Source organism: Pteropus vampyrus, unplaced genomic scaffold (assembly GCF_000151845.1).
Source record: "Pteropus vampyrus isolate Shadow unplaced genomic scaffold, Pvam_2.0 Scaffold77, whole genome shotgun sequence".
Classification (NCBI taxonomy): Eukaryota; Metazoa; Chordata; class Mammalia; order Chiroptera; family Pteropodidae; genus Pteropus; species Pteropus vampyrus.
In genome coordinates, this window is record NW_011888858.1 from 2,189,363 (window position 1) to 2,200,274 (window position 10,912).

Below are 10,912 nucleotides of genomic sequence, written 5' to 3' on the forward strand. Positions count from 1 at the left end.
TTCTGATCACTTGTAACATAATTTCCAGTGACAGCATCAAACCTAGGTTCGAAAGGGGCCCTATATTACCCCTAATAAAATAATGGAATCTAGGCAGTGAATGAGACTGGCTGCTAAAACTATTCAATGAAAGGTGAATGGGGAACTTTATAATAGAGGGATCAAACTGACCTCACCTGAACCCACTCACTAATTTTAGGACCACCGTAAATTAGAGAGCTAGGCACCATGTGCCTCAAATTGTGATGTAAGAGGAAGTATACAGCATCACCCATAAAAAAAATTCTTACGCAAAACAATTTACTCTGAATCTAAGCAAGCCTCTTAATCTACGTTGTTTGAAAGAAGTAGGGATCTCAAAGAACAAGTTAAGGACATCACAAAAAACAAATCAAATTCAGAATATGGAATCTTTCACTCAATTTTTCTAACAAATAAATGGTGTTTTAAAAAAGGGTTGTGATGAAGAATAGCAGAAGACACATAAATCCAAAATGCAACATGTGGCCCTTGTTCGAGGCCTCTTTGAACTAACCAACTGTAAAAAATATATTTTTGAGATGATTAGGGAAGCTTAAATATTTAGTGGGTCAACAGCAAGAAGCTCTAAAAGATTTTGAGTAAAATGATTAACAGTATCTCCTGCTAAGAGATAATCAGAACATATGGTTCTATCACGCCCTTTAAATGCTTGTATTTTATTCTATAGTACATAAACCATGATGCTCATGTTGCCTTCTCTGGCTAACAAAGGAGATAATCTGGCCTATGCTCCAAGCCATGTGATGGAGAAGGCTGCCATCTACTGGGAGAAAGCACTATTGAAAAGCTGTTCGTCCTCGAAGGTGATAAGGGAGTCTCATTGCACGTAGAAGTAAAGCATTTTGTAACATGATATGAATATCAAAGTATAACTATTCTCCATCTTGCCCTCTACCCTGCCTCCTAAGGAGTCCATGTTGGAGCTGCTCAGCCTATAGTCTTTGATTATACAAAATGGGGTACCGATGACTTACAAGGAAATGGCAGGGAGCACCTCTCAGAACAGATGTAGGGGGCATTGTTTTAGGTGTACCATTGTTTTGAAGACAAGTCTTAAAGCAGTCCAGTTTTATATTGGGTATGACTATGTAAGCTAACATTAGGATGTTCTTTGATATGATATATTAAGCTATATGATCCAATTCTATTTATTCTTCCTTATTCCTCTCGTAGGCACAGCTCCCCAGCACTGGGGCGAGGGGTGGGGAGGTGGTCATGTGGACAAGAGATGGGAGAGCATGGGGAAGGGTTTTGTTTGCTGGTGAGAACGCAGAGGCAGAAAGAGGGCAAGCCTTTCCATGTGATTAAACGACAACAAAAAACAAACAAACAAACAAACAAAAACAGACTTCTGTGCAAACTAAAGCTCAAAAATATCACATTTAAAGCTAACTATTATTAGGCTGTCCCTCCTCTCACACCCCAAAGTCTGCACTTTTGTGACTTTTTTTATAATTTCAAATCTATTTTTCATGTTCATTTTCACCCAATTTCATCTGTATGAAAATGGTGCTGATATCTGAGTGGTCATTAAGAAGGATTTATAGCTCACACCATATACCAGGATAAATTCCAAAAGGATCAAAGATTTAAATGTCTTTTTAAAAAATATATTATGAAGAAAAACACATGGGTGAATTCCTTCGTAACTTAGAAGTAGAAAAATCTCTAATTATGATTCAATATAGAAACCATAAAAGAAATGATTGATAAATTTTACTATAAAATGTTTTTTATGGCAAAACAAAGAAAATAAAGATAAGCAAAAACAGATGACCAACAAACTGAAAAGATATGTCATCATATCTCAAAGGGTTAATCTTCTTGTAAATAGGAAAAAAAACCCTAGCAATTCAAAAGGAAAATTAGGCAAAGGGCATGAACAAATATATATCAAAAAATATGCTTAATATTGCTCATATAATAACAAATGCACATGAAAACTTAATTAACATGTTATAAGTTTTTCACCTATTAGATTTCCAAAAGGCAAAAGTTTGGCCACACACTCCAATGGTGAGGCTATGGAGAAGTGGAAACTTTTATTGCCAGTAGGCATACAAAATTAACTCCAATGGAGGGCAATTTTGCTAAATTGAAGTTACACACATATTTACACTCTAGTAATCCCACTTCTGGAAATTTATTCTACAGAGGTACCGGTACATGTACTAAATTACATGATGTTCAGATTTATCCATTACAGCATTGCTTGTAATAGCAATACCCTGGAAACAAACAAGAGGTATTAAATCAGTAGTGGCACAGTCACGTAATGGAACATGAGGTAGCTGAGGGTTTTTGTTTGTTTTGTTTTGTATTTTACAATTCAATGAGGTTTTTTTTAAATTATAGTTGGCATACAATAATATCTTCATTTCAGTTGTACAGCATAGTGATTAGAGATCTATATAACTCACAAAGTGATCACACTACTAAATCTAGTACCCCTCTTCTCCCTTACATGTTTATTACAACATTATTAACTATTTTCCTTATGCTACACTTTATATCTCCATGTCTATTTTGTAACTATTTATTTGTACTTCTTAATCCCTTGCCATTTTTCTCTATTCCCCTCCCCCCAAACCCTCTCCCATCTGGTAGCCCTCAAAATATTCTCTGTATCTATGAGTTTATTTCCATTTTTGTTGTTGTTATTTTCTTCTTTAGATTCCACATATATGAGAAATCATGTGATAATTGTCTTTCTCTAACTTATTTCATTCAGCACAATACCCCCTAGGTCTAGCAAGACAATATTTTTTTCCCATCCCCTTCCTTTTAGCCTGTGTGTCTTTTAATATGAAATGAGTCTCTTCTAAGCAGCATATGTAGAGGTCTTGTTTTCTTATTCATTCAGCCATTCTATCCTTTGGTTGGAACATTTAATTCGTTTCCATTTGAGGTACTTGATAAGAATGTAGTTATTACCATTCTTTAAGCCTGTTTTTGATACTTGTTTTTTTCTTCTTAAACAAGTCCCTCCAACATTTCCCATAATACTGGCTTGGTGTTGATAAATTCCTTTAGCTTATTTTTCTCTGGAATTTCTTTATCTGTCCTTCAACTAAATGATAGCTTTGCTGGATAAAGTATTCTTGGTTGTAGATCCTAGGTTTTCATTATGTTGAATATTTTGTGCCAAACCCTTCTGTCCTGCATAGTTCCTTTTCAGAAATCAGCCGCCAGTCTTATGGGTGCTTCCTTATAAATAACCGCTTTTCTCTTGCTGCCTTTAAGATTCTCTATTTGTATTTCAACTTTGGCATTTGACATTTGTCTTGGCATGGACCTCTTTGGGTTCCTTTTTTAGGGGACTCTCTGAGCTTCTGGGGTTGTATGTTTATTTCCTGCACCAGGGTAGGAAAGTTTTCCATCATTATTTCTTCAAATAGCTCTTCAACTTCTTGTTTTCCTTCAGGTACCCCTATAACATGGATATTTTTTACATTTGTGTCAGATAGGCTCCTTAAATTATTATCATAGTCTTGGCTTCTTTTTTCTTGCCATTCTGTTTGAGTGTCCTTGGTTTCCCCATCCTCTATATTGGTGGTTGGTCCTCTTCTTTATCTACTCTGTTAATTCCCTCTAATATACACTTCATCTCAGATAACATGTTCTTCATTTCTGACTGGTTCCCTTTTATAATTTCCATTCCCATTTTTATGTTTTTTATCTCCTCGTTAAAGTTCTCACTGAGTTCATCTACTCTTCCCATAAGTTCATTGAGTGTCTTTGTAATAATCAGTGTTTTGAACTGTGCATCTGTTAGATTGCTTGACTCCATTATTTGTGGATTTCTGTTCTGTTCTTTCATATGGTTTCTGCTTCTTTGTCTTCCCATTTTGGCTGCCTTTCTGTATCTGTTTCTATGTATTAAGCAAAGCTCCTAAGTCTCCTGGTCTTATTAGTGTGGATTTGTGAAGTAGGTGTCCAGTGGCACAGTCCTGAGAGGGGTTCAGCTGCAGGCCAAGTTTAGCCCCAGCTTCTACCCTTCCAGGGCCACCTGTTAAGATTCAGCAAGCAATCCAAAGATGCTGTGCTTATAGTTGCCTCAAGGGTCCAAGCCAGAAGCCAAGGCCAGCTGTCACCAGTGTGAGTCTTGGAACTGCTCAGCAAGTGGCACAACTCGCCAAGGACACACCTGCATGTGGCTTGGGTGAGGCCGTGAGTTGAGGGAGGTGATGTTTCAAATGAATCTTCTGGGTGGAGCAACCTCTGTTATCCAGTTTGATGGCGTCTCCACTATGGCGGCACTGAGTCCGCACACTGGGAGGGGGAAAGGTTCAACGGAGGAACAATGGATACCACCAGCACCTCTGTCCAGGAGAGATCCTCACCTCCTGCCCTCACTCCGACAACTCAGTGTCCCCTGGAAGTCCTTGGTGCTCCTCCTCCTTTCCCCCTCCCCACCATGGAGCTGACCCTGCACTTGTGCTCAGAGTGAGCAGGTCTGTCACCGCTAATGTCTGCTCATGAATATGGCCCCTTTAAGAGGCATCTGCAGCTGCTGGTTGCTGCTACTGTAGCCTCTGTCCCACCCAGCCCCTAGGGACCAGGCAGCCTCATATCTTTACCTCCTCTTACCTTCTACCATTACAGTTTGATTAATTATTTCTCTCCCTAGTTGTAGTGCTTCTATTCATCTAGATCACAGGCAACTTTGCTTACTGTTTGCTCTGTGTTTCTGTTACAACTTTGATTTGGCTGCAAGAGGGATGAACAAAGCCTCTATCACCTATGCTATTTTTCCCCAGAAACCTGTTTTTTTTCTTAAATGAGGAAACTCTGTATGTATTTATATGGAAAGATATCCTGTCAAGTGAAAAAAGTGAAGAAAAGTATAGCAATACTATCCTTTGAGTATAAAAGAGGGAACACACACAATCTTGTACAGTATTTCTTTGTATTTATATATAGACACATAGAAACTAATAAAGTGGTTACCTGTAAAAGGCAAGAGAGGGGACAGGGTAGTAAGTGAGACATTTCCTTGTAGTCTTTTAATATTGTTTTGGGTTTTTAATCATGCAAATGTCTTACAAATTACAGAAAGGTTTTAAATTTTTTTTTGAAATTTCACTCAATATGATTTTCCTCCATACTCCCACCCTTGCCTGAGATCTTGTTTCTTTTAAATCACTTCCCTAATCCCTTATAAATCTAGATTAAATACTCCAGGTTCTGTATACTTGATATTAAATATTTTAGGTAAGTAGCTCTAATGAGTACTTTGAGTCTAATTTTTTTTTAGCATTTATTTTCTTTTAAAAAGAGGTCAGTAATCCCATTTAACTCAGAAAAATGAAGTGAATGTCCTCTATGATACTCCAGTCTACTTTACTTTATATGCTGTGTATGCCAATCATCTATCGTAGAACACTTCATTTGCTTCCACGTCCTGGCCACTGTGAATAATGTTGCTATGAACATCGGTGTGCAAATATTTTTTTGGATATGGGTTTTCAAGTCTTTGGGGTAAATATCCAGTAGAGGGATTGCTGGATCATATGGTAGATCATTTCTTAGTTTTTTGAGAAACCTCCATACTGTTTTCCATAGCAGCTGTACCAATTTGCAGTCCCACCAGCAGTGAGGGTTCCTTCGTCTTCGCATCCTCTCCAACATTTGTTATTACTTGTCCTATTGATTATAGGTATTCTACCAGGTGTGAGATGGTATCTCATTGTGGTTTTGATTTGCATTTCCCTAATAGCTAGAGAAACTGAGCATCTTTTCATAAATTTGTAGGCCATTTGTATGTCCTCTAGGGAAAAGTGTCGGGTTCAGGTCCTCTGCCCATTTTTTGACTGGATTGTTTGTTTTTTTGTTGTTATTGAGTTGTATGAGTTCTTTGTATATTTTGGATATTAGGCCCTTATCGGAGGCATTGCTTGAAATATATTTTCCCATTCAGATGATTCTCTCTTTACCTCGTTGATGATTCCTTTGGCTGAGCAGAAACTTTTTAATTTGATGTAGTCCCATTCATTTATTTTTGCTTTTACTTCCCTTGCTTTTGAGGGAAGTAAATTTATAAAATCCTCTTTGAGTTCAAGGTCCTTGAGTTTAGTTCCTATGTTTTCTTCTATGCATTTTATTGTTTCAGGTCTTATATTCAGGTCCTTAATCCATTTTGAGTTAATTTTGGTATGTGGTGATAGACAATACTCTAGTTTTCATTCTTTTGCAGGTGGCTTTCCAGTTTTCCCAACACCATTTATTGAAGAGGCTTTCCTTTCTCCACTGCATGTTTTTGGCTTTTTTGTCAAAAATTATTTACCTATATAAATATGGATTTACTTCTGGACTCTCAATTCTGTTCCACTGGTCAGTGTGTCTGTTTTGCTGCCAATACCATGCCGTTTCAATTACTGTCGCTTTGTAGTATAATTTGAAGTCGGGCAGAGTGATGCCCCCAGCCTCAGGATGGTTTTGGCAATTCAGGGTCTTTTGTGCTTCCATACAAATCTGATGATTTTTTTGTTCTATTTCTTTAAAAAATGCTGATGAGATTTTATATAATCTGTATAATGTTTTAGGTAATATGGTCATTTTAACTATGTTGATTCTTCCAATTCAAGAACATGGAATATCTTTCCATTTCTTTGTACCTTCTTCGATTTCTTTTAATAGGGTCTTGTAGTTTTCATTATATAGGTCCTTCACATGTTTTGTTAAATTTATTCCTAGGTATTTTCTTTTTGTTGCAATTGTAAAAGGAATTATTTTTTCCACTTCTTTTTCTGATGCTTCATTATTAGAGTATAGGAATGCTATGGATTTTTGAATGTTGATTTTGTATCCAGAGATTTTGCTGTATTTGCTTATTGTTTCTAGTAGTGTTCTTGTGGAGTCTTTAGGGTTTTCTATATAGAGAATTATGTCATTCGCAAATAGTGACGATTTGACTTCTTCATTTCCTATTTGGATTCCTTTTATATCTTTCTCTTGTCTAATAGCACTTGCCAGGACCCCCAATGTTATATTGAATAACAGCAGCAATAGTGGACAACCTTGCCTTGTTCCTAATCTTAGAGGGAAGGTTTTTAGTTTTTCACCATTAAGTACAATGTTGGCTGAGGGCTTGTCATAGATGGCCTTTATTATGTTAAGGTACTTTCCTTCTATACTGATTTTGTTAAGTATTTTGATCATAAATAGATGCTATATCTTGTCGAAGGTTTTTTTCTGCATCTGTTGATATGATCATATGATTCTTATTTTTTAATTTGTTTATGTGGTATATCACATTAATTGATATATGTATGTTGAACTATCCCTGTGCCCCTGGGATGAAACCCACTTGATCATGGGGTATAATCTTTTTAATATGTTGCTGTATTCAGTTCGCTAGTATCTTATTTAGGATTTTTGCTTGAGAGTTCTCATGAGTGTTCATGAGAGATATTGGTCTGTAGTTTTCTTTTTTTCAACAATAATTCTTAAGTCTTGACTTGTTCCAGGCACTGCTTGAGGCACTAAGGATGTAACAGTGAAGACAAAGTTACCGCCCTCTGAGAGCTTAATGTAAACAGTAAAAATAGATATGTAATACAGTCAGACAAGTGCTTTAAAGAAAATAAGCAGGTCCAAGAGTGTTCTTTTTGACAGAGAAATGTAGTACATCTTTATAAGGAGGTGACAAATACTTGAGAGAAGAGTGTCCTGGCAGAGGAAAAAAAAGTAAAATGATTGTGAGGTAAGCACAGAGAGACCCACATGACTGGAGAGCAGTGACAGCGGGACAGATGAAGTTGAGGAGGCAGGCAATGGCCAGATCGTGTGGGGCCTCGTAGGCCTGCTAAATACTTTAGATTACAAACTACATGAGATGAGAACCCCCTATGGAGAGCTGAGAGCAGGAGAGCTGCACATACTTTATGTTCTAAGAAATCCCTGTGACTATATAAATGAGTAAGGGGTGGGGGGTCCACTATTGCAAGTGGACCAAGCAAAAGATGATAGTGGCTTACAAAGATGAGGAAGTTTTAGAGGTTAAGAAATGTCCATCATCATAATATATTTCAAAATTAGGGTTTGCTAATGGTCCGGAGGCAGTGGAGAAAAACAAGCATCAAAAATGACTTCAAGGCTTTCGACCTGAACAGTTCGTTGAATGAATGGTGGATGACATTTGCTGAAATGGGGAACATTGGTGGAAGAACAAGTTTAGGTGCAGAAAAGAGTTCACCTATGGACACATTAAATTTTACATGCTTACTAGATATTTAAATAGGGATGTTAAATAGATGGTTGTAAAACTCTGGAGCTTAAGGGAGAAGTTGAAGCTACAGATAATTTGGGAAGTTACCAGCATAACATTAAAGCCATGGAATTGATGACATCACCCAAGGAAGAAGGAAAGTTCTAAAGAATCTGAGAGAACTGAGCCATAACTCACTCGCTTAGAGGCTGGGGAAAGAAGTGGGATCTAGAAAAGAAAACTGAGTAAGGAACAGTTGACGAGGTAAGATGACAATAAAGGCAGTGGTATCCCAAAAGTCAATTAAAGAAAGACTTCTGAGAAAGGAGTGAGTCAAATGAGTAAAATGAGGATGAATTAACCACTGAATTTGGCAAGGCAGAGGTCATTGTGATCTCAACAAGAGCAACTTTAGCTAAGTGGAGGAGACGAAAGCTTCAGTGGGTTCTCAAGAGAATGGGAAGAAAGGATATGGAGATATTGTTTTATAGACAACTATTTTGAGGAATTTTTCTCTAAACAGGAACAGAGAAATAGGAGTGGTACCTGGAGGAGCCCATGGGGTTAAGAAAAAGTTTGTTTGTTTGTTTGTTTGTTTGTTTGTTTAAGATAAAAGTTATTGCTGCAATGCTCCAGAGTAGAATAAAATGATGCAGGAGAGAGAGGACTAATTTTAAGAGCAAAGAGCTTAAAGTTAGATAGGATGAGATCTAATATACAGATTGAAAGAACAGCCTTTAATAGGAACAAAGACAGTTTATCCATTATTAAGAGGAGAAAAGGTAAAGTATATAAGAACAGATGCTGGAGTTTGGTAGCTTCCATGTTGGAAAATGAGTTGACTAAGGAAATGCAGTATGATTGCCAAGCAGCACTGAGAGTCCACTTGAAGTTCAAGGTCATGAATTTAAAGCTCAGCATAGTTGTTTTTTTCTTGTCATCATCTGTTTTTCAAGCGCAGACAAGAATTGGATTTAACTAAGGAAGAATGATGGAGAGTCAAGGGAGTTGAGGATATTTGCGAGGGAGTGATTCCATTGGTGGATCATGGACCACAGAGAGTGAAAAGAGACAGGACAGAAGGTAGTGATACATAGTGAATGCGTTGGAGGTCTCGTTGAAGCTGAAGAATTGATGGTGTACAAAGAGGAGTGAGTGAGCTGGAAAGACAGGTCATGGTTAGAGATTAGAGTGCTTGAAATCAAGATTTTAGAAATGTTACAGCAATAGACATTATCAAACGCTAGGGTAGTGGGTGCCTAAAGTGGGGTGAAGGACAAGATCATTCAAAGTGAGGAGGTCGAGAAGTCAAGTGGATCACTCATATGGATAGTGAAATCTGCATGCATGACAATAGGGTTGGTAATGAAAAAGCAGTAAACTGGAGCAATTTCAGTGGTGTGGAGGGGGGAAAAAGCCTAACTAGGTGGGTTGAGAAGGGAATGATAGATGAGAAATTGGAATTATTGTTTATAGACAACCTTTTGACAAGTTCTGCAGTGAAAGAGAACATAAAAATAGTGGTGATGGTGGGAGGAGGGTTCTGAAGAAGCCATAGTGTAAAGGGTTATTTCAAGATGGAAGATTCTATAGTATATGTGTATCCTCATGGAACTAATTTATTAGAAAGAGAAATTGATGCTGTAGAAGAGAGAAGGGATAACTGCAGGAACAAAGCTCTTCAGGAGATGAGTGGAATCCAAAGCACAAGAGGAGAATTTTGCTTTTCATAGAAAGAGACACCACTCTTCCCTGAAATATGAGAAAAGACAGAATCCGTGGATGTAGATAAGGCAATAGATTAGTTGTAAGAAAATAAGGGAGTTCATAACTGAATGCTTCTATTTTCTCAATAAAGTGTGAGGCAAAATCTTCAACCGTTTGGAGATCAAAGGTATGAAGATTGAAGAAGGTAAAGAAGGCATTTAGTTATGTTTTTAGAGACTGGGAACTAACTAGGTGAATAAAGTGGGCTTGCCAAGCAGCACCAAGTGACCAACTGAGATTTGTGGTCATAAATCAGAAATAAAAGCAGTCAGTATGACTGTGTGATTTTGCACAGCAGGAGTCAGCTGCTCAGGTGTAGGCAGAAGGTGGGTGGTTGGGTTTAAACAGGGTTAAGCTTTTACCAGGAGAAGTATGGTGGTTAGTCAAAGAGTCAATGGAATGATAGAAGATGTGTATGAGGAAACTGAAATGATAGACCATAGAATCTGGCTGTTAAAGAAGAGTTGAGGAGAACATGAGATAAAAAATGGTCAGCCAAGGGATTGGAAGCCCAATGTAGACAAAAACTGTTTGGGATGGGTCATCAGTGACAGGTCAGAGATGAGCTGGTGCGGTCAGAGCAAAAGATATTCATATCTAAGTCCCATCAGCCCTGTTACCCTGTAAACTTGGTGAGGACTGAGCATATAGTAAGCACTTAGTAAATGTACTCTTCAAATGCTTGCTCAATTAATATGTTGTTACTACAACTTTAACAATAGAATAGCATTTCTCGAGTGCCACTCTGTGCCAAATACCGACAAAAAAATTTTCAAGGATTCCTCCCTTTAGTTGTGGAGACAGATAATGATGAAATACAAAATTTTAAGCACTATAATAGAAGTAATGTTTAAAGTGGCAACGCAGAGGAATGCAAGGACTAACTGTAGAGAA

General features: G+C 37.5%; 1 protein-coding gene across 1 annotated transcript in view; it reads right to left on the minus strand.

Moving 5' to 3' along the window:
• THEGL (theg spermatid protein like) overlaps window positions 1-10,912 on the minus strand; it is a 51,090-nt gene that overhangs the window by 39,041 nt on the left and 1,137 nt on the right. The window lies entirely within an intron of this gene.